The sequence below is a fragment of the Rhinolophus sinicus genome, chromosome 2 (assembly GCF_057876585.1).
Source record: "Rhinolophus sinicus isolate RSI-liver-muscle chromosome 2, RSI-T2T, whole genome shotgun sequence".
In the NCBI taxonomy this organism is placed as follows: Eukaryota; Metazoa; Chordata; class Mammalia; order Chiroptera; family Rhinolophidae; genus Rhinolophus; species Rhinolophus sinicus.
This window is the reverse complement of record NC_142502.1, coordinates 36122728-36144844: the sequence shown is the minus strand read 5'-3', so window position 1 is coordinate 36144844 and position 22117 is coordinate 36122728. Positions and strand designations below refer to the sequence as shown.

Genomic DNA, 22117 nt, shown 5'->3' with positions numbered 1-22117 from the left:
AGATTAGTTTGTTTGTTAAAGACAGGACATGCCCACCAGTGTGAAAGAGGCAACTGAAATTGGAGCTTATTTCAGCTGATGGGAGAAAGTCCAGCCAGGCCAGTGGGCTTATTATTTAGGGAGAATGATGTTGGCAACAGGAGGAGGCAGTCCTGAAAGGCAAGGGGTAGGAAGGAGTCCAGGAAGACCAGCAAGGTGTAACAGATGGTGTCCCAGCAGGTGGGCAGGCCATGGTGACAGAGAGTCTGGAAGTAGGCAATAGATATCCAGGCAGATAAACAAAGAGGTCTGATCACAAAGAGTGGGAGACCAGGGTTGGGTTTGGGGCTGGGGCCTGAAATTCAGAGACCCATTTTGGAGGGAGTAGGAGGATATGGTAATATTAGTGCATGAGCATTGCTAGACCTCCTATGGTGTGAAGTGAGCTCCCTGAAAAGAAGCATGCTATGTAGAATACCATGGTGATGCATAAGGCATTCTTTAAATTCAGGTATAGTGGTTTTGGCAGAAGTATTGCATGAAGGGGAAGCAAATCTATATCCAGAGGGTTTATTGCAGTAAGAATAAAACTCTGCCCCTTCCATGATGGAAACAGTCCAGGATAATCAATCTGGCACCAGGTAGTTGGCTGACCTCCCTGGGGAATAGTGCCATATTGGGAACTCAGTACTGTATCTTCTGTTGGCAGATTGTACACTCAGTGGTAGCTGTAGCCAGGTCAGCATTGGTGAGAACAATTCCATGTTACTGAGCCCAGGTATAATCTTCACCTCTGCCGTCATGGCCGCTAATCATGCACCCATTGGACAATCACAGCAGTGGTTATGGCAAAGGCACAATATGCACAAAATTGGTCATCCTGTCCATTGGGTTATTAACATCCCCCTCTGCTGAGGTGACCCTTTAGTGAGCATTCACATAAGACACAAATATCTCTATGTTCTTTGCCCATTGAGAGGGTTCTATCCATATACCTCTTCCCCAAATTTCCTTATCACCAATTTTCCAATTATTTTCTTTCCAAATTACTGATCATCCAGTGAAGTCATAGACCACAGTCTGTAAGTCAGCACAGTTTTGTACCTCTGGCCATTTCTCTTTCCCATCAAATGAACACCTAGCAGCACTGTTCAAAGTTCTGCCCCCTGGGAGGATTTCCCTTCAACATTGTCCTTCACAGATGTGTCAGAAAGGGTCTGGAGTGTACCAACTGTCCAATTTTGGGTAGTGCCTGCATATTATACAGAACCATCTGTAAACCTAGCTCAAGTTTTCCTCAGTCAACTAGTTTTAGGGAACTCCCCATGAGGCAACAGGTATGGGCTGGTAGACAGAAGGTAACGTAATAGGAGTAGAAGCCATGGGCATTTGTACCACTTCCTCATGACATTTACTTATGCCTTCAGGGCCTGCTTGAGCCCAATCTCATATCTACCTCTTCTAGTTGATTGGAGTGCTGTTGTACAGGCCCAGTTTTGTGGCTTGGTGGGTCCTACATCTAGTTCATGTCGGGCAGCTCAGATCTCATGGTAATTTGGTGGCCCATGGTTAGTCGTTTATTTTCTATTAAGGTCCAGTAGTAAGCTGAAAGCTGTTTTTCAAAAGGAGAGTAGTTGTGGGCAGAGGACGGTAGAGTTTTCTTCCAAATCCTGAGGGTTTGCATTGTGATTCACCTGGAGGAGCCTCACAGAGGCTCCAAGCAGCCTCTCTGTTCTGCCACTGGCACTTCAAGTGCTATGCGATGTGCTGGATCATCTAAACAGCAGCCTGGCCTTGTTGCAGAACTTTCTCTTGTTCTGGCTCTACTCAAAACTAGCAGCTTTTTGGGGCACCCAGTAAATGGGCCAAAGTAGCTCATCCATGTGAAGAATATGTGGCTTCCAAAATCCAAAAGGCCCACCAGGCATTGTGCTTCTCTTTTGGTTGTAGGAAGGCCAGATGCCACAGCTTAACCTTCACCTTGGAAGGAGTGTGTCCACATGCTCCACGCCACTAGACCCTCTAGGAATTTCTCTGAGGTAGAAGTCCCTACACAGGACAAATAGGTGAGTTAAAGGGGATGTGGTGGGAATCACCATCCCTATGGCCTTTAAGTTCTTGATGGTGGCACAAATTTTTGCAGTCCCTCCAGGAATGCAGTTTTGTTTTTGGTTACTGTTTTTCTAAGTAGAAGCAGTTCTAGTGGGTTCTACTTGGCTGTTCCTACCACAGTAACTCTCATTGTACAGGTCAGGGAACCAATATGATTCTGCCATTTGCTAAGTATGTTCATGTCAATCATACATTCCAGAACTGGGGAAATGGCCATAGGCTGGGTTCAGGGACCCACTGGACCCACTGTGAGACCAACCTGAGCTAAAACTCCACCGATCACCTGACTTCCATAAGCCCTTTCTCCAACTAGTGGTCCAAGTGACATTTTGGATCTCTTGATACTAGTGTCACTTCAAAGTCAGTGTCCAGTAATCTGTAAAGAGCCTGACTATTTTCCTTTCCCTAGTATGCAGTTGCCCTAGTAAATGGTTGTAGGTTCTTTTGGAGAGCTGGGAAAAAGATCAACAATATGAATTTTTGTTAGTATAACAGTTTCTCAAGGGGAGCCAGCCTGCCCATCATTCATGGATCTGGGTTTGTAAACTAGGTCAAGACTAAGAATTGATTGAGAGATTGTGACTCTGTTTGGATAATTCAAAATAGACAGCTGTTCACTAGTCCTAGAACTCTGCTGCTTATACAGATCAAGTAAGAAGTTTTTAGATTGCCTATATATTTATTTTCTAGGGACACCATGATGAACTAGCCAACAGTTAGTTGCCTCTTTTTAAGAATATGGGTAGCAATGATAGCATAAATCTCATTTTTATTTTAGGTAAACTAAACACTAAGATTTTAAGCATATTCCTAAATAATTGGAAAGGACCAGTTCATAGGGAACTAAATAAAATTTCTCCACCTAAAGAGATTTTAAATATAGTATTTGAATTTGAGAAAAATAAATTTGCCTAACTATTGTGGTAAGATATTGCTCCTATAATGTCATGAACAGCTTCTTAGCCAAACTGATTTATCAGCACTGAGATTTGTCCCCATGCGTGTCAGCTGGCTGGTTCTCACTCCTCTGACCTTGGTCCCATAACGCAGCAGGACTACTGAGTTATAGCTTTAGACATACAGCCAGCCAATGACAAGCCCAGCTGGGAGAAGTGAGGGGGCAAGGACGTTGATGGAAAAGTTGGGACTCCTGTGAGTAGAAGAGAGGAGAAACAAGGGCATCCCTGTGTTACAGATATGGTACTGAGGACACTGGCATGTGGGTAAAAGTAAATTATCAGTGAAGATAAGGTCACTGGCGATCCACATGCTTTCTCCAAGGCACACTTAATACATTTGTCATGTACAGCTCCACTGGGTTCACCTCTTTAGCGAGGCTGTCTCTAATTTCTTCATCTAATTTAGATCATCCTTGAGTTCTCATTATTCTCTAACAATTTATTTCCCCCCTTCATTGCCCTCAGTAAAACTACAAATTATGTATTTGATTACTTATATATTCTGTAATCTCCCTTAGTCTTTAGGATCTTGTCTTTCTTGTTTACCACGTTACCCACCCACCCCCACTAGCTTCTAGTTATTCAATACATATTTGTTAAATGAATGAATGAGTGACAATGAAAGCTTTCAGTTGGTTGCTCTTGTCTTTCCCATTTATCCAACCTGAGTCTAAAATTGCTGCTTTGGGCTACTTAATTCTTTGAGCTCTCATGAATATTGCAAAAAAATGTTTAGAAATGTTCTTTATATTTTTAGAGTTATTATTCAATTGGCTTGCAGTAGGTTTGGTGATTGCGTTTATACCAAAAATGCAGCTATTCATCATAATTTAATATTGTGATTAATGTTAATGTCATTAGTTACTTTTTATTGATATCAATGATGGATGTTAAGATGATATTTTGGAGCTAATTTAGCTTTAGTTTTCAGGTTAATATGTAGAATTAGTAGTGAGGGGTATTTATGAGTGAATGATTACCGAAGTATTTGGATTATCTCTTGTTTTGGGGGATATCTGCAGGCTGCTTCCTTTTTCACCTTAGAACTGTGTCAGATCTTTCTTACACTGATGTTTCCAGCAAACTGTATTGATATTTATTGAGTTCTTTTCAGCTGTGTGTTTCTAAGCTTTGAAAGATTAGGGAGTAATTCAACTTAAACATTGGCTTTAACCCACATCTCAATGTAGTGATATAACCGAAAGAAGTTCTCTCACTACAGCTTCACAGATGCAGGAACCACGCAGCTTTTGCTTGAGCAATTAAGGGACTAAAAATAAGGCTTTGTTAAATATCAGCTATGTGGTGGTGTGTATGATAACCTTAAAGAAACAGTCACAAATTCTAGTTCTCTGCTGCTATCCTGAATCTCTGGAATAAGCTCTTTATGTCATGTTGATTAAGATATACATTAAAATTAAATTTATTAGGCTTTCAGGCAAATTTCAAAGAAAAATCTGCCAGGACCCTTAGTTTACTAATTGAGAATAATTAGAAATATTGTGTGCTTTCAATTTTCTGAAGGTCTCTAAAATATTTTTGGAATTAGTGGGTTTTGTGCTAGTGCTGGAATAATTAGTAGGAAATATTAGATACTATATATGCAAAATTAGTTTGGATGATGTTATTTATTATTATGCCTTGACAGCATCTGTACATATGGGCAGTGGCTTAGTTACTATATAATTATGCTAATTTAATGATCCTTACTAAATGATGGGTCAGATTCAATTTACACATTCAGAAAAGTAATGATATACACACATAAATTACACACACACGCACATGCTCATGTGTGTGTATGTGTGTATGTTTCTGTCTATACATCTATATACATATTGGGGGTGCCAAAAAAAGCACACATTTTAAGACACGTTATCTATGTATTTCTTTTCGAAGTTGAATTGAATTAGGATAGCAATATGTATTATGACGTTCACTCAAAACATGGTGTTAATCAAACGAATGCTAGCGTCAATCATTGTATTACAAGTATAATAGATTTTTCCTTTCTTAAAATATGTGTACATTTTTTGTCACTGTGTGTGTGTGTATAATTTTGGGCTATATATTACTCTACACTGTGTGTGTATGTGTATAATTTTGGGCTATATATTACTCTAAAACAGAGTAGGAAATATGTTGGCTTAGGTTTTGAGAGCTTTAAGATTATAACTTAAATATTATCCCTTGAGGTGCAATAAATCTGATTGCCTGACTTAACTTTTCACTAATTGTTTCCATTCATTTTGCCTTTTTTTCAAGATTGCAATTATTGCTTTCATGATGTAATATACGCGTTACAATGGAAGTTAACAAGGTTGAGTTCATGCTTTACTTTTCCTTGGTAGTAGGGACTTTCTATATGTAGAACTCTGTCTAAATTAAGGCCAGGGGAGAGCCTCATGTTCTTAGCAAGAGCAGAGCTGATTCAGGACCATTCCTGGCCGCTGTAACTTCTAACCTTCAATTTGAAACAGGGGTCACTGAAAACAAGGTATCTGGAGGAAACATGGGTCTCTTCAATAGGGAAATAAGTTTTCAGCATTCTTTCTAATTATGTCTTTTCTTATACAAGTCATCATAAAATAAACAAAGTGTATTGTTATCTGAGAAAAGTTGTAGGAATTAATGAGATATTCCTATGACTGGATTTGGTCAACTTTGGATATGATAAAACATGAAAAATGCAGTATCACAACCATAAGGCACTATATTCCGTGAGAAGATGGAGTAGAAATGAATCAGATAACTTATCAATGGATTTCTTGTCCAGGAACTACACTGGGTCCTACTGAAATGAAGTCCAGTGATGTGTGCCCTTTTGTCTTTATTGCTTTGATGTGCCACTGATATCACAGTGACAAGGCACATAGAGAAGAGGCTACTTTTGGGAAGCAGGTTCAGGAATGAGTTAATTCTACTTTGCCAAAGGTCTAGGAAAATCTTTATCTCCAGAAAACGAGCAGCACCAGTAATAATTGGTTAGTGTGTTTGGACTGGACTCAACACCTGTGTTTGAATCTTGACCCTGACACCAAGTAGCTTGTGGCTTGGGCAACCTTACCCAGCTTCAGTTTTCTCCACATTGAAATGAGGATAATCATATCTATCTTGAGAATGTTAAGAGGACAATGATAATAATTCCTTTTAGTTGACTAGCATATTTCAGTTGCTCAGTAGAAGTTATTTTTATTATATGTTTATTGGTTAGTCAGGGCCCCACCAAATGTAGGACTTGGAACCAAATATTTGGGGAAGACCAAAATTTTACGTTTCTTCTTTGGTTTATTACTCAAAAAAGGACCATAACAAAAACAAGCCTAGTAATTGAAAATAAATGAGGGAAAACCATAATAGCATACTTTGTGCTCATCTTTAAGTTGGGGGTAGTAATATCTGATTTATAAGATTGTTAAGATCAGATGAGTTAAGATATATGAGGCTTAAAATCATATATAGCATGCAGGGATGGCTCAACAATATTATTATTATTATTATTACTATCATTATTATTATTATATCATTGCTAATATTATTAGTAGCATTACTGTTACTGCAGAGTAGGGTTTAAGCTCAGGCTCTGCAATCAGGGAGAACTTGGTTAAATACTCAACCTTTCTGAATGGGCAACCTTTTGTATTTACCTAGCCTCATTGAACTGAGTGTCATCTATAAAATGGAGATGACAGTGGTTCCTCTCCAATAGGGCTATTTCAGGATGAAAAGCAACAAAATAGAGAGTTTGGCATAGTTCCTGGAAAATTTGAAGCACTTGGTAATGTTAGATATTTATATTAACAATTACAGTTATTCATTTATTTAATATTCATTTGACAACTTTTTATTAAGCATCTACTTACCATCTGCCTGGCACTCTTCTAGATACTGGAGACATAGTTTTGAATGCAATAGAATCATAGCCTAATGGAACTAACATTTTATAATAATATTAAATAGTAGACTTGAATTATTTAATATTTTTAATCAAAGCAATTTTTTTCATGAGGAACAAAAAGCTGGATATTACCACATTGAAGTCAGATGGCGTTCTCGAATGAATAAAGATGTTTTTATTTACGTATTATTTACATGGAAATGGATACTTCTAAATACTTTAGAATAACTTTTTTATTGATGAGTTTGAAGATCTCTACCTCACATTAGAATTTTATTTACTCCATTAATTTACATAACAAAATTAATGAGGTTTTATATACACACATAAAATACACTTGAATGTGTTCTTAAATTTATAGCTAGAGAGTTAGTACATATTTTCAAAATTATTGGCATCAGGAATATTCAGCTCTTACCATGCTGTTTCCCTCAGAGGTTATGCAAAATTTAACTATGCTTTTAAAAAACATTTTGAAATATGAATCTATTGATAAATCAAACTAAGTGGGAAATCATCCTGCAAGACCATTGCCTGTTATATGTTTTATCTATAGGTACTTGGTATTTCTTTTCTACCTAACCACTGAATAAGCTTTAACTCAGTAAAGGCAAACATTATTCTGTCATCACTAAGCAAGGATTATTATGGCAAGAATTTCACTGTTTGAAGGGAGATATATTCTTAACTAGCATCTGAAATTCTAATTTAGTAAACATTTTTTGGGTAATGTTGTCCATGTATGTGACTAGAATTGATTTAATGAAGTAGCAGGAGAGGAATTTGTAATTGCAGAAGTGAAGCATTGTAAATCTATTAGCTCAGAGATTTCTCCTTATGCTATCTTTAGAGTATACAAATAAAGAAAAAAAGTTAAAACCAAGAAACTTTTCTGTAAAAAGACACAGAGAATGACAGTCAACAATAGAAAGAGCTGCACAAATTGAAAAGAAAAAATGAAAACATTTATCCTGTGTAGCATGATATTAAAATATTCTGAAAGAGCATGAAAATTAATTCCGTACTTTAGTTTTTCTTTACAAATAAATTGGAAATGTCAGACAAATTTCTGAATGAATGAGAAGACCAAGCATCGAATCATCTGCAAGTGTTTTCTGAACACAGCAGAACCTAGAGGACGCTGACGTGCATGAGAAAAGCCCCAGGAAACATGGTGGGTTTATCATACTTTCATGCACATTCATTGTTTTTGACAACATGGTCAAGAGCAAAGAAGCCTGTGTTGCCTTATGTATTGAAAGACAATATGATGTAGAGAAAAGAACACTGGCGAGGATCTCAGAAGACCTGGTTTCTAATTCTGCCTCTACTCTTCATCTTGGCAACTCATTCAGAGACTGCGGCAATTGAGACCCCAATTCTGAAATTAGAGAATTGAGATTAAAGACTTAAATGTATTCTTCTCTAAGGCACCTTCCAACTCTAGAATTCTATAGTTCTGATCTGTTGTTCTCTTATAAACGAAACCACTCATGTCCTCCTTGCTTAGGCTGCATGTATAGAATGATAGTCACTGGAAAGCATAAAAGGCATGAATATCTTGGAATTAAATAAGCATATGGTTACTCACGCTAAAAAATTCCTGTTTCATTAAGCACAAATACTTGCTCAAAATAAAATGAGGCAACCCCCTTTCCATGTCATTTTGTGGTCTAAAGGATGATTATGTCTATTATTAAGTGACCAATGAGAGCATGTTTTCATGTTGCAATGTGTGGCTTCTTCAAGGAAACAGATTTGGAACTGAGGTGTAAATGCATAGAGGAGAAAATGTCAGTGATTGACGTTTATCTGCAATCAATATTACCATTCATATAAAAACTCACCCATTTAATAAACCTTCCTATATACAAAGCATTCATATTTATATATTGAATATTTATACACATAGAGATGTTTCTTACTATTTTAGAAGAATATACAGGCATTTCTTACTGTTTTAGAAGAAAACATGTTCTACAAAAGGTAGAACATATACAAAATATGGTAAATGTAACATCCTGACATCCTATATCTACATCCTGCGTTTAGAAAAAAGAGAAAGGCTCAAGTTGGGATCTACAATCAAAGTGTTTTTCAAAATAGTTTACATACAAATGGCTCTATGGATAACTTGATTGGCCATATTGCACATTCATTCCTCCCAGATGTTCATACTGAACTTTAATATCCTCTGAGGATGTTTTGCAGTAAATTTATTTAACTTTAAAAAAAAAATGTCTTTATTGGCATATAATTCACAATCATAGTCATCCATTTAAAGTATACATTCAGTGTTTTCTAGTATATTCATGTCCCATCATCACAATCAACTGTAGGTCATTTTTATCACCACAAACAGAAACCCTAAAACCATTGACTGTGACTCTCCAGTTACCCCAAACCACCACCCCCACCAGCCCTAGGAAACCATAAGCCTAAGTTGTCTCTATAAATTTGCATATTTTGGACATTTTGTACAAATGGATCCATCCATGTGTTTTCTTTCATTTAGCTGTAATGGTTTCAAGGTTCATCCATGTTGTAGCACTTCATTCCTTTTCAGTGCTGAATAACATTACATTGTAAAGATACGTTACATTTTGTTTATGTGTTCATCAGTTGAGGGACATTTGGGTATATACCTAGGAGTCCATTGGCTGGGTCACATAGTAACACTATGTTTAACAATTTGAGGAACTGATAAATTATTTTCCAACGAGACTGCACAATTTTACATTCTAACCACATTGAATAAGGCTTTCAGTTTCTCCACATCCTTGCCAACATTTGTCACTCTTTTTTTATTATAACCATCCTGGTGGGTGTGAAGTGGTATTTCACTGTGCTTTTAATTTGCATTTTCCTAATGGCTAATGATGTTGCACATCTTTTCATGTACTTATTGACCATGTGGAGAAATGGCTTTAATATCCATTGCCCATTTTCTAAATTGAGTTATTTATCGTTTATTATTTAATTGTAGAAGCGCTTATATACTCTAGGTACAAGTCACTTATCAGATATATGATTGGCAAATAGTTTCTCCACTTCCATGGATAATCTTTTCACTTTTTGATGGTGTCCTTTCATGTGCAAAATTTTTAAATTTTGGCTAAGTTCAATTTACCTATTTTTTCTTTTATCACTTGTGCTTTTGGTGTCATCTCAGAAACTATGTCCTAACCCAAGGTCATGAAACTTTACTCTTTTTTTTTCTTTTAAACGTTTTACAGTTTTAGCTCTTACATTTAGATATATATCCATTTTGAGTTAGTTTTTGTGTATTGTGTGAGATACATATCTGACTTCATTCTTTTGCATCTTGATGTCCAGTTGCCTGGCACCATTTGTTAAAAAGACTGTTCTTTTTTCCATTGAATTGTCTTGAAACTCTTGTTGAAAATTAATTGGTAATAAATGTATGTTTCTTTTTGTCTAGACCCTCAATTTTATTCCATTGATCTATATGTCTATGTTATGTCAGTGTCAGACTGTCTTGATTACTATAACTTTGTAGTAACTTTTGAAATTGAGACATGTGAGTCCTCCAACTTTGTGATTTTTGTAAGACTGTTCTGGCTATTTTACATTTTGTATATTCCCATTGGATTTTAGAATCAGTTTATCAATTTCTGCAGAAAAGTAAGCTGGGATTTTGATGGGGCTTGTGTTTGAATTTGTGGATAAATTTGTAAAGTATTGCCATCCTAAATTAACCATATTAAGTCTTCAGATCCAAAATGTATATATGAAATTTACCTTTCTTTCTTGAATGGGCCCATTTCAAGGTAGAGGAAAATCTCTAGTGATATTCACCGTAGCATTGTTCTTGGCGGCGCTTTTTTTCATATCAAAAGGCATTTTTTTTCAACTTTGTTGATGACACAAGATGAAATGGACGTTTGTTGAGTTGATATTTATCTCAGACCCGAATGATGAACTGAAATCAACAATGTGAAATTTGTCAGCCTTAAAAATAAATAACTATATTCAGGTTCAAAAATTTAACTGCTGAATAGCAATTTGGAAAAGGTTTTGAAAATAATCAAACTATGTATAGTTGATACTTATTTCAGTTCGAGAAGAAAAGACTTAGGGCATAATAGATGGCTTTTTAGATGTCTGAAATTTCACATATGGAATATGAAACAAAATGAAGCAAAAGAATAAGATGACATTATGACATTATAAGGGGATCTAGTCAGCGCTGTGAACTTGCTTTATACATTATAAAAGGATATTTTGGTATATTTATTAGTTTACAGTGTTTGTAAGAAAGATCATCCTAATAATATTTGATATTCAGAATAATGACCATTAAAAATGGCAGGGGACTCAATGATTAAAACTATATTGTCATGTTCTGTATTTTCTATTGACCAAACAGGAAAAAGGGATTAGAACATTTTGGAAAAATTCTCATCAGCAATGTTTGCAAAGGATTTACTCTTTTTCATCCACTTGCATATAGTCAAAGTGAGGCTATGGCACTATGGCTACTTTTTAAAGCTGACACATTTTGCAGCTGGCTTTCTTTCTTTCTGGTTTAAAAACAAAAAACAGAGGTATGGAGGAATGTCTCTTCCCATGAGTGAAGTGGCATTGAGATTAGTAATGATAAAAATTACCAAATGTTTTCTTTATAAAATTGGTGGAATTATTAGTCTCATTTACTAATGAGTGGGTCGAAATTTAAACAGGGTGTATAACTTGCCCAAAGATACAGAGCCAGCCAGCTAGCATGACTCAAGGATGTCTGAGTCCAGTTTCCATGTTTTGCTACTTTCCAAGAGAAAAGCTTAAGGAAAGAATCATGGAGGTTTAGTTTAATAGCTCAATTTCTTACGCCTATTTCTATTGTTTCCCTTATCCTGATTGTACCATTTCTTATCCACTTCCTTTGCTTTGAAAAACTTCATGGAAATAGGTACTCTAGTGATTCTAATACATCTCTGTCTTCGAGTGTGTGGGGATTTCTGGGCATGAATAAATGTGGTGATGACTTCATGACGGTCTGACTTCCTTTGCCCTGTGTCTGTTAATATAGCACCAGGTCATGAGGTAGCACCAGGAAGCACTAGAAATACAAGCTGTTATGGGATATTTGGTTCATCTCAAGCCATTTTTGTGTATTTTTTAATCAAAGATTGTCGCGTCCAGCGCAACACGGGCAGTGAGGGTACGAGAAGGGGCAGCTTTGGGTTAAGTTTTTAAGAAAGAAAGAAACAGAGACTTAATGCAGTTAAATCTCAGAAGCCCAGGGATCTCACAGTGGTGGCTTTTATTGACACTCATACAAATACAAGAAAGTAACATTGTTTCTTACACGGTCTGGGAGACTCATACATCATAGCAGAAAAAATGTTTATTCCAAACACTCTTTGTCTGTCAACAGCTGAAGCACAAAGTCCCATGATGTCTTAATTATGGTATGTGCCCTCTCAGAGACAAGTCTCTCATATTGTAACAGCTCCATTGAGATAGGTGGAGAGAAGTGATCTTTATTGTCCTCACGACTTCTCTCACAATCAGGTAAAAGAGGGAAGCTGAGTCAGCAATGGCTTTTCCCAGGCAGAGGGGAAGGGGAGGCAAGGCTCCTTTTTGGATCTTCTAAGGCAGCTCATCGGGGGTCCCCAAGCAGTTCCACCTGGCTTGAGTTGTTCCCCCCATGGGGAATCTTACTCGTCATTGGCTGCAAACCATCTTTAGGGGAACAGACAGAGAGACATAAGGTGTAAAATATAGAGATAAGCAAAGTTCTAAAAAGGCACAGTCTCACAGACTTTTCTTTCCTCAAGGAAAGACACGGGGGGGACAGTTGGCTAGGCTGCTGTGTGACTACTAAAGATCTATTCATTTGATCTTGACTTATCTTAGGAATCATCTATATACTTAAGGATACGCTAATTGGAGAAAATTCTCTAATCTGAGTAAATATGCCCCAAAAAAGGAGTCTCTTCAACCATTATGGCTCCCTAGGTCAACACAGTCTATACCCATGTCCTAGAGGAGAGATTTGGTATTTCTTCACCATCACCAAAGGGCTGCCAAACAAAGTACCACAAAAGGGGTTGCTTAAAACAACAGAGATGTAGTCTTTCACAGCCTGGAGGCTAAATGTCTGAAAGCAAAGTGTTGGCAGGGCTATGTTCCCTCTGAAGCCTCTAGGGGAGAGTCCTTCCTTGTCTCTTCCAGCTTCTCGTAGCCACAGGTATTTCTTGGCTTGTAGATGCATCATTCCAATTTCTGCCTCCATCTCCATTTGACGTTCTCCCTGTGTACTTCTATCTTCATATTGTCTTCCCTTATTTTATAAGGATACCAGTCATATTGGATTAAGGATCTACGCTACTCCTCTATGACCTCATCTTTGTTATTGGTATATATGCAAAGATTTTATTTCCAAATAAGATCACATTCACAGGTACTGGGGGTTAGGACTTCAACTTATCTTTTCAGGGACACAATTCAACCCATAACACCAAATCTGGTATTTGTGATGCTGCTGGATCGTGCTTGTCTGAGGCCAACTCCTAAGAGAAACATAGAGGTGAGTGGATTCATTCTGCTGAAAAGCAGTTAGTTTCTTAACATTTAGGACAAATGCTCTTTTTACCACCTCTTTCACAGAGTGGTTGTATTTTTATGATTATGTGGATTTTTCTCATATTTTTGAAGTCCCGCAAGATGCTGTTGTTTCAACGAGTGTAGCGTGATATGACAACAGTAATACTGCAATCCAAATATCAACAACCACAAAATCAATAGAGTGAGCAGATGATGTGACCGAACTAGCTGCGACAATCAGCAAATGATGGATGTGTGAAGCACAGCTTTGCACAGCAGCTGCTTCACTGAGAATTAGTTTTAGTGAATCACCACTGCATCTGCCATTTTTCTCTGAGCCAAATAAATCCTGACATAAACAAGGTGCTGTTATAGGAGGTGTAAATTCAGCTAGTAATGAATGTCACAGGCCTAAGTGTGAGACATGTAGTCATTCTCAGATTCAAGGAAGGAGATAATTTTGACATTAAATATATTTTTGTGTATTTTTTTCTCTTTTTTGTCCTATTTGTAATCTCGCCTTGAATAGAACAATGTCTTGAAGTAAAGCATATCTAAATAAGTTAATTCATCTCTAAAAAACAAAAAATATATATATATATATTTAATGTAAAGAATTTAGTGTGCCTAGTAAACAGCAGTCTAGGGAAAAATACATCCTTGTAGAAAGTTATCAAGACTCTTTTACTCTAGATTTGGACTTTACTGATGGAAACAGTTTTAAATTCAGCTGTGTGTGTTCCTTGGACCACAGTGTAAATGGCAGTTGTGAAGTGCACAGTCTGTACAGCCTAATGCAGTGGCCTGCTATAAATACCTCTCCAGGTCTAGATGGATCATGAATCAGAAAAGTGAAGCTTTTTTTTTTTTTAGTTGACCCATTTACCTGGTTTTTTTTTTTTTTTTTAAACCCTTAAAATGACGATGATGACAGCAATAATGACAAAAAGAAATAAGGCTAGCCTGCATCCCTTAGTAAAGATAAATAAGGACATGAGTATTTCCATGTAAGCCGTCTTTATTGATGAACTAAGTATGAAATCTTAACTCAGTCAGTTTACTTCACAGGGATTGTTCTTACAGATAGTGCCCAAGAGTCACTCTTCTAAAGACCTTTAAGAATGGATTTATCTCAAAATGCTATTTCTCATTTTTTCTTAATGTTATTCAAAAGCTGAAACTAAGAATCTGTATCTTATTTAACAGAAGCATCTAAACCTGCAACATATTAAATAGTTAGCAAATACACATGCCTCTGAATAAGATTCCTCTAATACGTCTTGTGTGTGTGTGTGTGTGTGTGTGTGTGTGTGTGTGTGTGTGTGTGTGTGTGGACTACAGGAGAAAGAAATAGCAATGACTGAGAATATCAGGACAAAGTAGATCTACGAGTAAGAGGGACACCTTCAGCCCCCAAAATAACACATAGGCATTCATACAGACTTTGTTTTGAAAGGAAATGGAGATCAGGAAGAGGAAAAAGAGTTGGCTGCACAGTCAATTTTATTAGTGAAAAAAAATTAAAGTACATTTGAAATTTTCACAGACCTTTTTTGGTCCTATGTTGGTAATTGGTTATTTAGAAGAAATTTGGTTTTAAATGGAGCTGAGTTTATAGTCACTTCCCCCCAATAAAGAAATGGCCTGTGATCTCGTGCTAGTCATTTAATCTTCTAAAGTGCAAAGCACTTTAGTATAAAGAACATCCTAATAATGACTATTGTTTATTAAGCACTATGTGTTAGGCATTATATTAAGTACTTTTCAGATATTGTCTCATTTAATCTTCATAACATTCTGTGAGGCAGAAATTTTATTTCCACATGTGACTAAGGAAAGTTGGGCTGAAGTTGCCCAAGTTATAGCTGTTATGTTCTAGAGCCAGCCTGGCTCCAAAGCTTGTGTGCATAGCGTTACACTGCCTTTAGTGTTAGAATCTCTCCCAGCTTTAGCTTTCTCTCACCAAACTTTATTGACTGTCTGGCTTCCTTTGCCCAGTGTTCTTACCATTGACACACTGCATCGTAACCAGACTCAAGAAGGTTAAGATTGCAAAATCCCTTAAAGCTCCCCTAGGCTATCTGTGCAGAGGGAACTAAAGTGCAAAGGGCTTATTGTTTTGTAAGAGGTCATTATGTCCATTTCTTAAGAGCATCTTTCCTTACCCAACGAGGCACCACACTGTATTAATATCTATTTCAAAAACAATTTTTAAAATGTTTTTTTTGTATTCCTCTCCCACCTCCTACCTCTGTTACTCTAGGAGTATGTCGCATCATTTTCTGGAAAACATGCAAGATGACAACACATTTAATGCTAGTCCTGAACTGCCTTGAAGGACATTGCTATACTTTTTAAAAAACAGATCAGGCTGCTTTGAACAGGTTACTGATCTTGTCAAGGTGGAGATGGGGCATCTGGTGTTAAAATATAATGCTAGTAGGATGTCTTATCAAAACCACTTTGAAAAAAATGTGGCATATCTTAAGTGACCACTAAAGTAGAGTTCCTCAACTCTACTTTCGCACATATTTATTCTTTGCTGCTCCTATGGGTTGACTTAGTCAAGCACACCTGCTATTACTGAGTCAATATGACTTTGTGTTAGGCAGACCTGGGTTCAAATCTTGACACTGCTTGGCTCTGGCTTTATGATAACCTCAGGCATCCAATGGTATTACTATTTGCTTCTGAGGGCTTTTGTTAAGTATGCGGTGAGAGAATGTTTAAGATATCTGGAAAATAGTGAGCACTCAACAACTCTTTGCTTCTTTCCTATACAACATAGTTTTCATTGGCTTTCTTTTGTGAGCCTAAATGTTTGAATGCCAGATCTAAATCTGCTAGTATGAATATAACAGTATGGAGGCTAGTACTTAAGATTTTAACACTGTTTTATTATAAATCTCAAAGTTCGTTTATCAGCTGTGATGCCTCAGTTTTCTCTTTAGCCACTGATGTACCTACTTAAGTGTTGTGAGTTGCATGGGACCCATTAAAGGCTTATGAGCTGATTTCCTGGTGTTTGAGGGTTATGATATAGGGAAGAAAGTAATGTAGGCTAAGAAGTTTAATATTGTTGAAACGATGTAAAAGTTACTTCTTTCATTGAAGCTTTGCAAGCAAACATTAAAAAGCAGTACGTAGTTAATAATAAATTTTCATCTGATGCTTTGGTTCTGTGGTTTTTATATGACACATGGTAAAAGGGTAGAGAAAGGGGCTTTCCGGAATGGTTAGAGTGGCTTTCAGACTCTGTGCTAAATGCCAGGAATTTTAGAACCACACAAGCCACACCTAAGAAGATGGGCAGAACAGATGGGGGTGAAGCATGACAGTTTTGCATGCTGAATACTAAGTACCATGACACACAATCCCTCCTGCCCCCACCTCCGACACACGGACACTCCCCTTATACTTACACTAACTCAAAACTCCAAACTTTTATTTTCCCCTCAAGCTAGTTTGATGGTATACAACAACCTTTGCTAAGGTATTTTGCAACCGTTGTAAAGGAGAGATCATTTTAGGGCAGAACTTCTCACCCTGAGTTACTTGGAGGAATGAATAGTGATGTCTGGTCATTATGTAAAAAGCGGGGGTAGGGTGGACGGTGGGATTCTAAAATTCAAGCCAGTATTAATAACTTAAAAAACGGTTGATGATGAAACTCAAATGTAACACTAGAAACAAGGACAAAAACTATCCCTGGAGCAGTTTAAAGACCATGGATAATGCAATGATGTGAGGAGGAAAAGGAGATTACTAACAGACTTCTCTTCAAAGGAAAGGAGGGGAGTATCAATTTTTCATCAAAGGGAATTATTATGATTGGTTTCAATGAAAATGTAGTGGTAAAGAATCCTGACGTTTCCCCTGATGTCCCTTGGGCAGCTCTAAGGAACATTCTGCAAGCTAAAGCTAGAGAGAAAACAATCTTCAGAAAAAGCTAACCTGGTGAGCTTCATCAATCTGAAGTGGATAGTAGAAAGAAAAACAGAAATCTCTGGTCTGTCTTCTCCCTAAAATATGCCCTCCTGGTTGGATTGCCAATGCCAGGTGGGGAACAAAAACTGTTGGACAGCACAGTCCAACAATGTTGCCTGAATGTTCTGGAATGCTGGTGACCTTTCAATAATGGGAATGCATCTGACATGTGATACAGATTTCCAAACTCTGGCTTCTTGTAAGTAACAGCTGGCTTCCATGTTGCCAGCCTTCTATTAACTTCAAAGTTTCAATGTGAAATTTAGATTCCCGTGTATCTTTGAGTGTAAGTTAATAAATCTGGGGACGAGACTCTTATTTCATTTTATAATTTCCACTTATAAACATCAGCCTTCTGAAAGGAGCAAAACACTTCTGCTTCCATGTCCCTGTATTCCTCTCACCTCATTCTCCCTCTGTTGTGAGAAGAAAGGAGGAAATGATGTAATTACCTGTAGTTTGTTCTTTGCTGTCTGGGAATTCTGGAAATTTAAATTGAAACTAAAGTATGATTGAGATCTGGCTTGTTCAGAACTCTGATGAATGCTTTTCTATTTCAAGAAATGAGTGCTTTAATTTTTCATGAGACCATTAAACAGATTTAAGAAATTTAGACCACATCAACATCCTTTTAAGTTTCTTTGTCATCTTGGATTAAGGTTAGTTCTATTATTCCATATTTTCAATCATTACCCTTCTCTTATCAAGAAAATGGTTTTCTTTTTTTTTTCCTTTGCTGATTACTGCTTCCTTCTCCTGTCTTCTGTGAGGATACCTTGTCATTCAGTTTTTAATACACTCTGATGTCTTCTAGTTTGAGATTCTATCAGTTCTCATCTTTTCGATTATCAATACTATAAATGCACTCTAATATTCATTTTCAATTTTCTCCTCTTAACTAAGTTCCAGGCCTATAATTCCAATTACTCACCATACATATCCCTCTGATACTGCCATCATCTAATCTCCACCAGCTCACCTTCTCATCTATTTTTTTGTTAGTGATTTTTGTTATCCTAGTTTCCTAAATATAAAACCTTATAATTGTTTCAGCTCATTGTTCTCCTTCATTCACTCTAGCCTATCACCACATTTCATGGATTTTTCCATATTGAAATTTGTTTTGCATTCATTTATATTAGTTAAGACATTGGTTTCGTAGTTGCAACAAAGTCCAAAAATAACAGTGGATTAAACATAATGTAAGTTTAGTTTTGTCTTATGGATGGCCCAAGTAGATGGTCCAGAGATGGTATGATGGCTTTACCATGTTAGGGATGCAGGCTCCTTCCATCTTGTTGCTTTGCCATTCCCAAGGCATGGTCCTTGTCCACCTGGGGAATGAGTGATTGCTCACCAGCATTGGTCGCTTCAGTCCAGTTTTCAGAAAGAGGAGGGAGGGACCACACTCCCCTGTCTTTAAGGTATAACCTAGAAGTGGAATACATCACTTCTGCTCATAGCTCATGTTTAAATGAAAAAAAAAAAAAAAATCACTTGCATGGCCATATCTAGCAGCATAGGAGACTTGGTAATATAGTTCTTAGCTATGTACCCAGATACAATTTCTATCTTTAGAGCAGGGGAGAAGAGCTCTTGGGAGCCAATTGGCAGTTTCTGCCACACCATCCTTACTCCAGTTTTACTGTCTTCACCCTTTGGTGGGATTTTATTGTCCAATGCCAAGATTAATTCCGGAGACTTACAGTTGGATTTATTATTTGCTTACTATCAACTCATCCTTTTTTTTCCTTCAAAGAGCCACTTTTTTTGCTTGTTAAACCTCTGCTCAGTAACCCACTGTCTCTGTTTCAAAGCTCTTTACAATCTAGTCCTTTTCTACCTCTGTCCAGTCTTTGTTTCAACTTTCATTCATTCATTAATTCATTTACTTATCCAGTAACTATGTGCTGAGTACCTACTATGTGTCAGGCATAGAATCATTTGTTATCCTAAGATAGTTTTTGTGGGTTCTGTGGATAGAAAACATTCTCATGAATGTCCGTTTTCTCTACTGTCACAATGACTCATCTTTTGATAGTTGTTTTCACCATTGTAATGCTTGAGAAGTTAAATGCATCTTAAGAACAGCTTTTTAAAACTTGCTGTTGAAGTGGTTCATTTGCTTTTAGGAGTCAGACGATGTACACCTGACATTTTGAATGTTCGGGTTCTTGTACATTTTGGAACTATGATTTGACTTTAAAAACAAAGCAAAAATGGAAAAGAATGCTTATTGAAGCAGCTATCACTAGATTTAGGAGCATATTGAAATTGTAAAACAGCTCAAGTGTAAACATGGACTATGTACTGCATCATTTGTTCTAGTTCTCTAGTTTCTTATTTGTTTCCCAAAAACTTAACCTCATCCTCAATCTACAGATTGAGGTGTAAAGGTCTACATCACACCATATACCTTGACTGGGCTTTGTTCTCCAAGCTACATTTTCTTCTCCTTCTATAGTCCTAAGTATTACAAAGGCAGACATTTACATAACACAACTAACCTGACATCATTTTTATATTTGCACTTCTTTCTTTCAGAGAAGTTACTGGGCCAGGTTCAGTGCTACAGTGAGGTGCAAGAGGCTGAGTTGTACAAGTACAGGGTCACATCTTTATTTAAAATTTTGATATTGTGTTCATTGTGGATTTTTTGCACTCATTTTGATTTGCGGGGAAAAAAAAACACACTGCGTTAAAATATTTTTATCTTGATTTCTGAGGTTTCGGCAACTTCCTGAAGTCTTGTGTTTGAGATGCCCTGGATCTTTCTTCTTTATGCAGATTATTTACATATTGATGTGGCTGGCTGCTTGAGTCATTAAACCTTTCAAGTTTTAGAAAATATGTATATTAAATGAGAAAATAAGTATTTATTAATTTACCAAATCCTAGAGGCAAACATTATCTTAAATCCTATCAGATCATAGTTTAACTATTTCCATTTACAACTGAGATCAGATCGGGATATACAAGGAAGCCAGTCCATGAAAACAAGGCGGGGGCATCAAAAGGAAAGATGGACAAGGGCCCAGGATGACTAATTTTAGCTACTTTAGTACATGATCTTGACATGGCTGCTCCTGTTCTGTCACCCTCACCTCCAAAATGACAATTGGTCATGGGTTTTCGGGCTACACCCCTTGAGGAGGAGAAGTGGAGGAAGAAGAGAAGAATGGGTAGAGCCTCAGACCCTGAAACTGCATTAGCCAGAGCAGTTCTGCTTGTATCCATCTTGTGTGTTGACCATCTGCTAAAGAATTTATTTTGGGAAAAAAAAAAAAAATTCTTCAGCTGAAAAAAATAGCTTGAAAATCACTGGACTAGAAATTTTCAAGATCTCTGTTAATTCACAACTCTGAAAGTACATGTATTCCTAAAAGGGATGGATTTTTTATGATCCATCCCCACCTTGATCTGCTTCTCTTGCAAGGCATGCAGCACCCTTTGGTGAGACCACTGATGTTTTTGCCTTTGATATCTCTTAGCTGTCATATATATCACCAGGATTTCTCTAGATTTAATTGCAGTTCCAAGAGAGATAATGGACAGAGAATTAGGCCTCATGTAGCAGCAACGTCTTTCAAATTCTGCATCTTATGCTAAAGTCCAGGAAGGACATAGTAGAGCACTTAGCTATATTTATTTTATTTTACATTTCTGTTAATGTATTTAACATTAATGATAATTATGATATAACATATAAATTATATTATAATTGATAATATAAGTAGTTATAAGTATATTAATATATGTTAATATACTTATTATATGTTAATATACTTATAATTTATAAAAACAAATATTCATGAATAGGAGAAATGTGCTCAAAACATTTTTTTGTTGTTAGGGGCATGCCACTGGTTTTTGAAAGCTTTATAGGAATTACTTCTCTTTTGTTAGTAAAATTTTTGATAACTGATAACTTAAAGGATGAATAGACTCTCTATCTTTTAGTCTTTTGTGTATTGGGATTTAGTATATCCCCTGTAAATCTGAGTTTTGATGTGTGTGAGTAACCAAAATTATGTATGGAATATTATTTTTGAAGTTTATTGCATAAGTACATTTGGATGTAACATAAGCTTCAAAGAAGTGGAGAAGGAAAAATAACAGTTACTCTTTTTCTATTTCTTTTTTGTTTTTTGATTCTATTGCAATGAACAGAGATAGGTAGAAATTCCTAAAATAAGAACACAAATTTAATCATGGAAGAGGTATACAAATTAAAGGGACTTATTATTTTTTTATTTTTTAAAGATTTTTTAAACATATATATAACATACAATGTTATATTAGTTTCAGGTATATGCCATAACTATTCAACATTTATATACCTAAAGAAATCATCAGCAGAAGTCCCGCAACCATCTGACATGGTACCACACTATCACAATATTATTCACTATATTCCCTATGCTGTACATTACATCCCCATGACTTATTTATTTTATACCTGGAATTTGAACTTCTTGTTCCCCTTCATCTTTTTTTCCTCCCTTTTTAAATTTTTCAATTACAGTTGACATTCAATATTATTTTATATTAATTTCAGGCATACAGCATAATAGACATTTATATAATTTAAGAAGTGAGTCCTCTGACTACT

General features: G+C 36.5%; 1 protein-coding gene across 6 annotated transcripts in view; it reads left to right on the top strand.

The window, feature by feature from the left end:
- PKIB (cAMP-dependent protein kinase inhibitor beta) overlaps positions 1-22117 on the top strand; it is a 98344-nt gene that overhangs the window by 34371 nt on the left and 41856 nt on the right. For 2 of the 6 annotated variants that reach the window (XM_019740967.3, XM_019740964.3), the window contains exon 3: positions 1930-2045. The exons of 3 other annotated variants lie outside the window; for them this stretch is intronic. The gene's annotated coding sequence lies outside the window, so the exon portion shown is untranslated. Of the gene's footprint in view, positions 1-1929; positions 2046-13410; positions 13502-22117 lie in introns of all 6 variants that reach the window. One more of the 6 variants, XM_019740965.3, reaches the window with a different exon arrangement.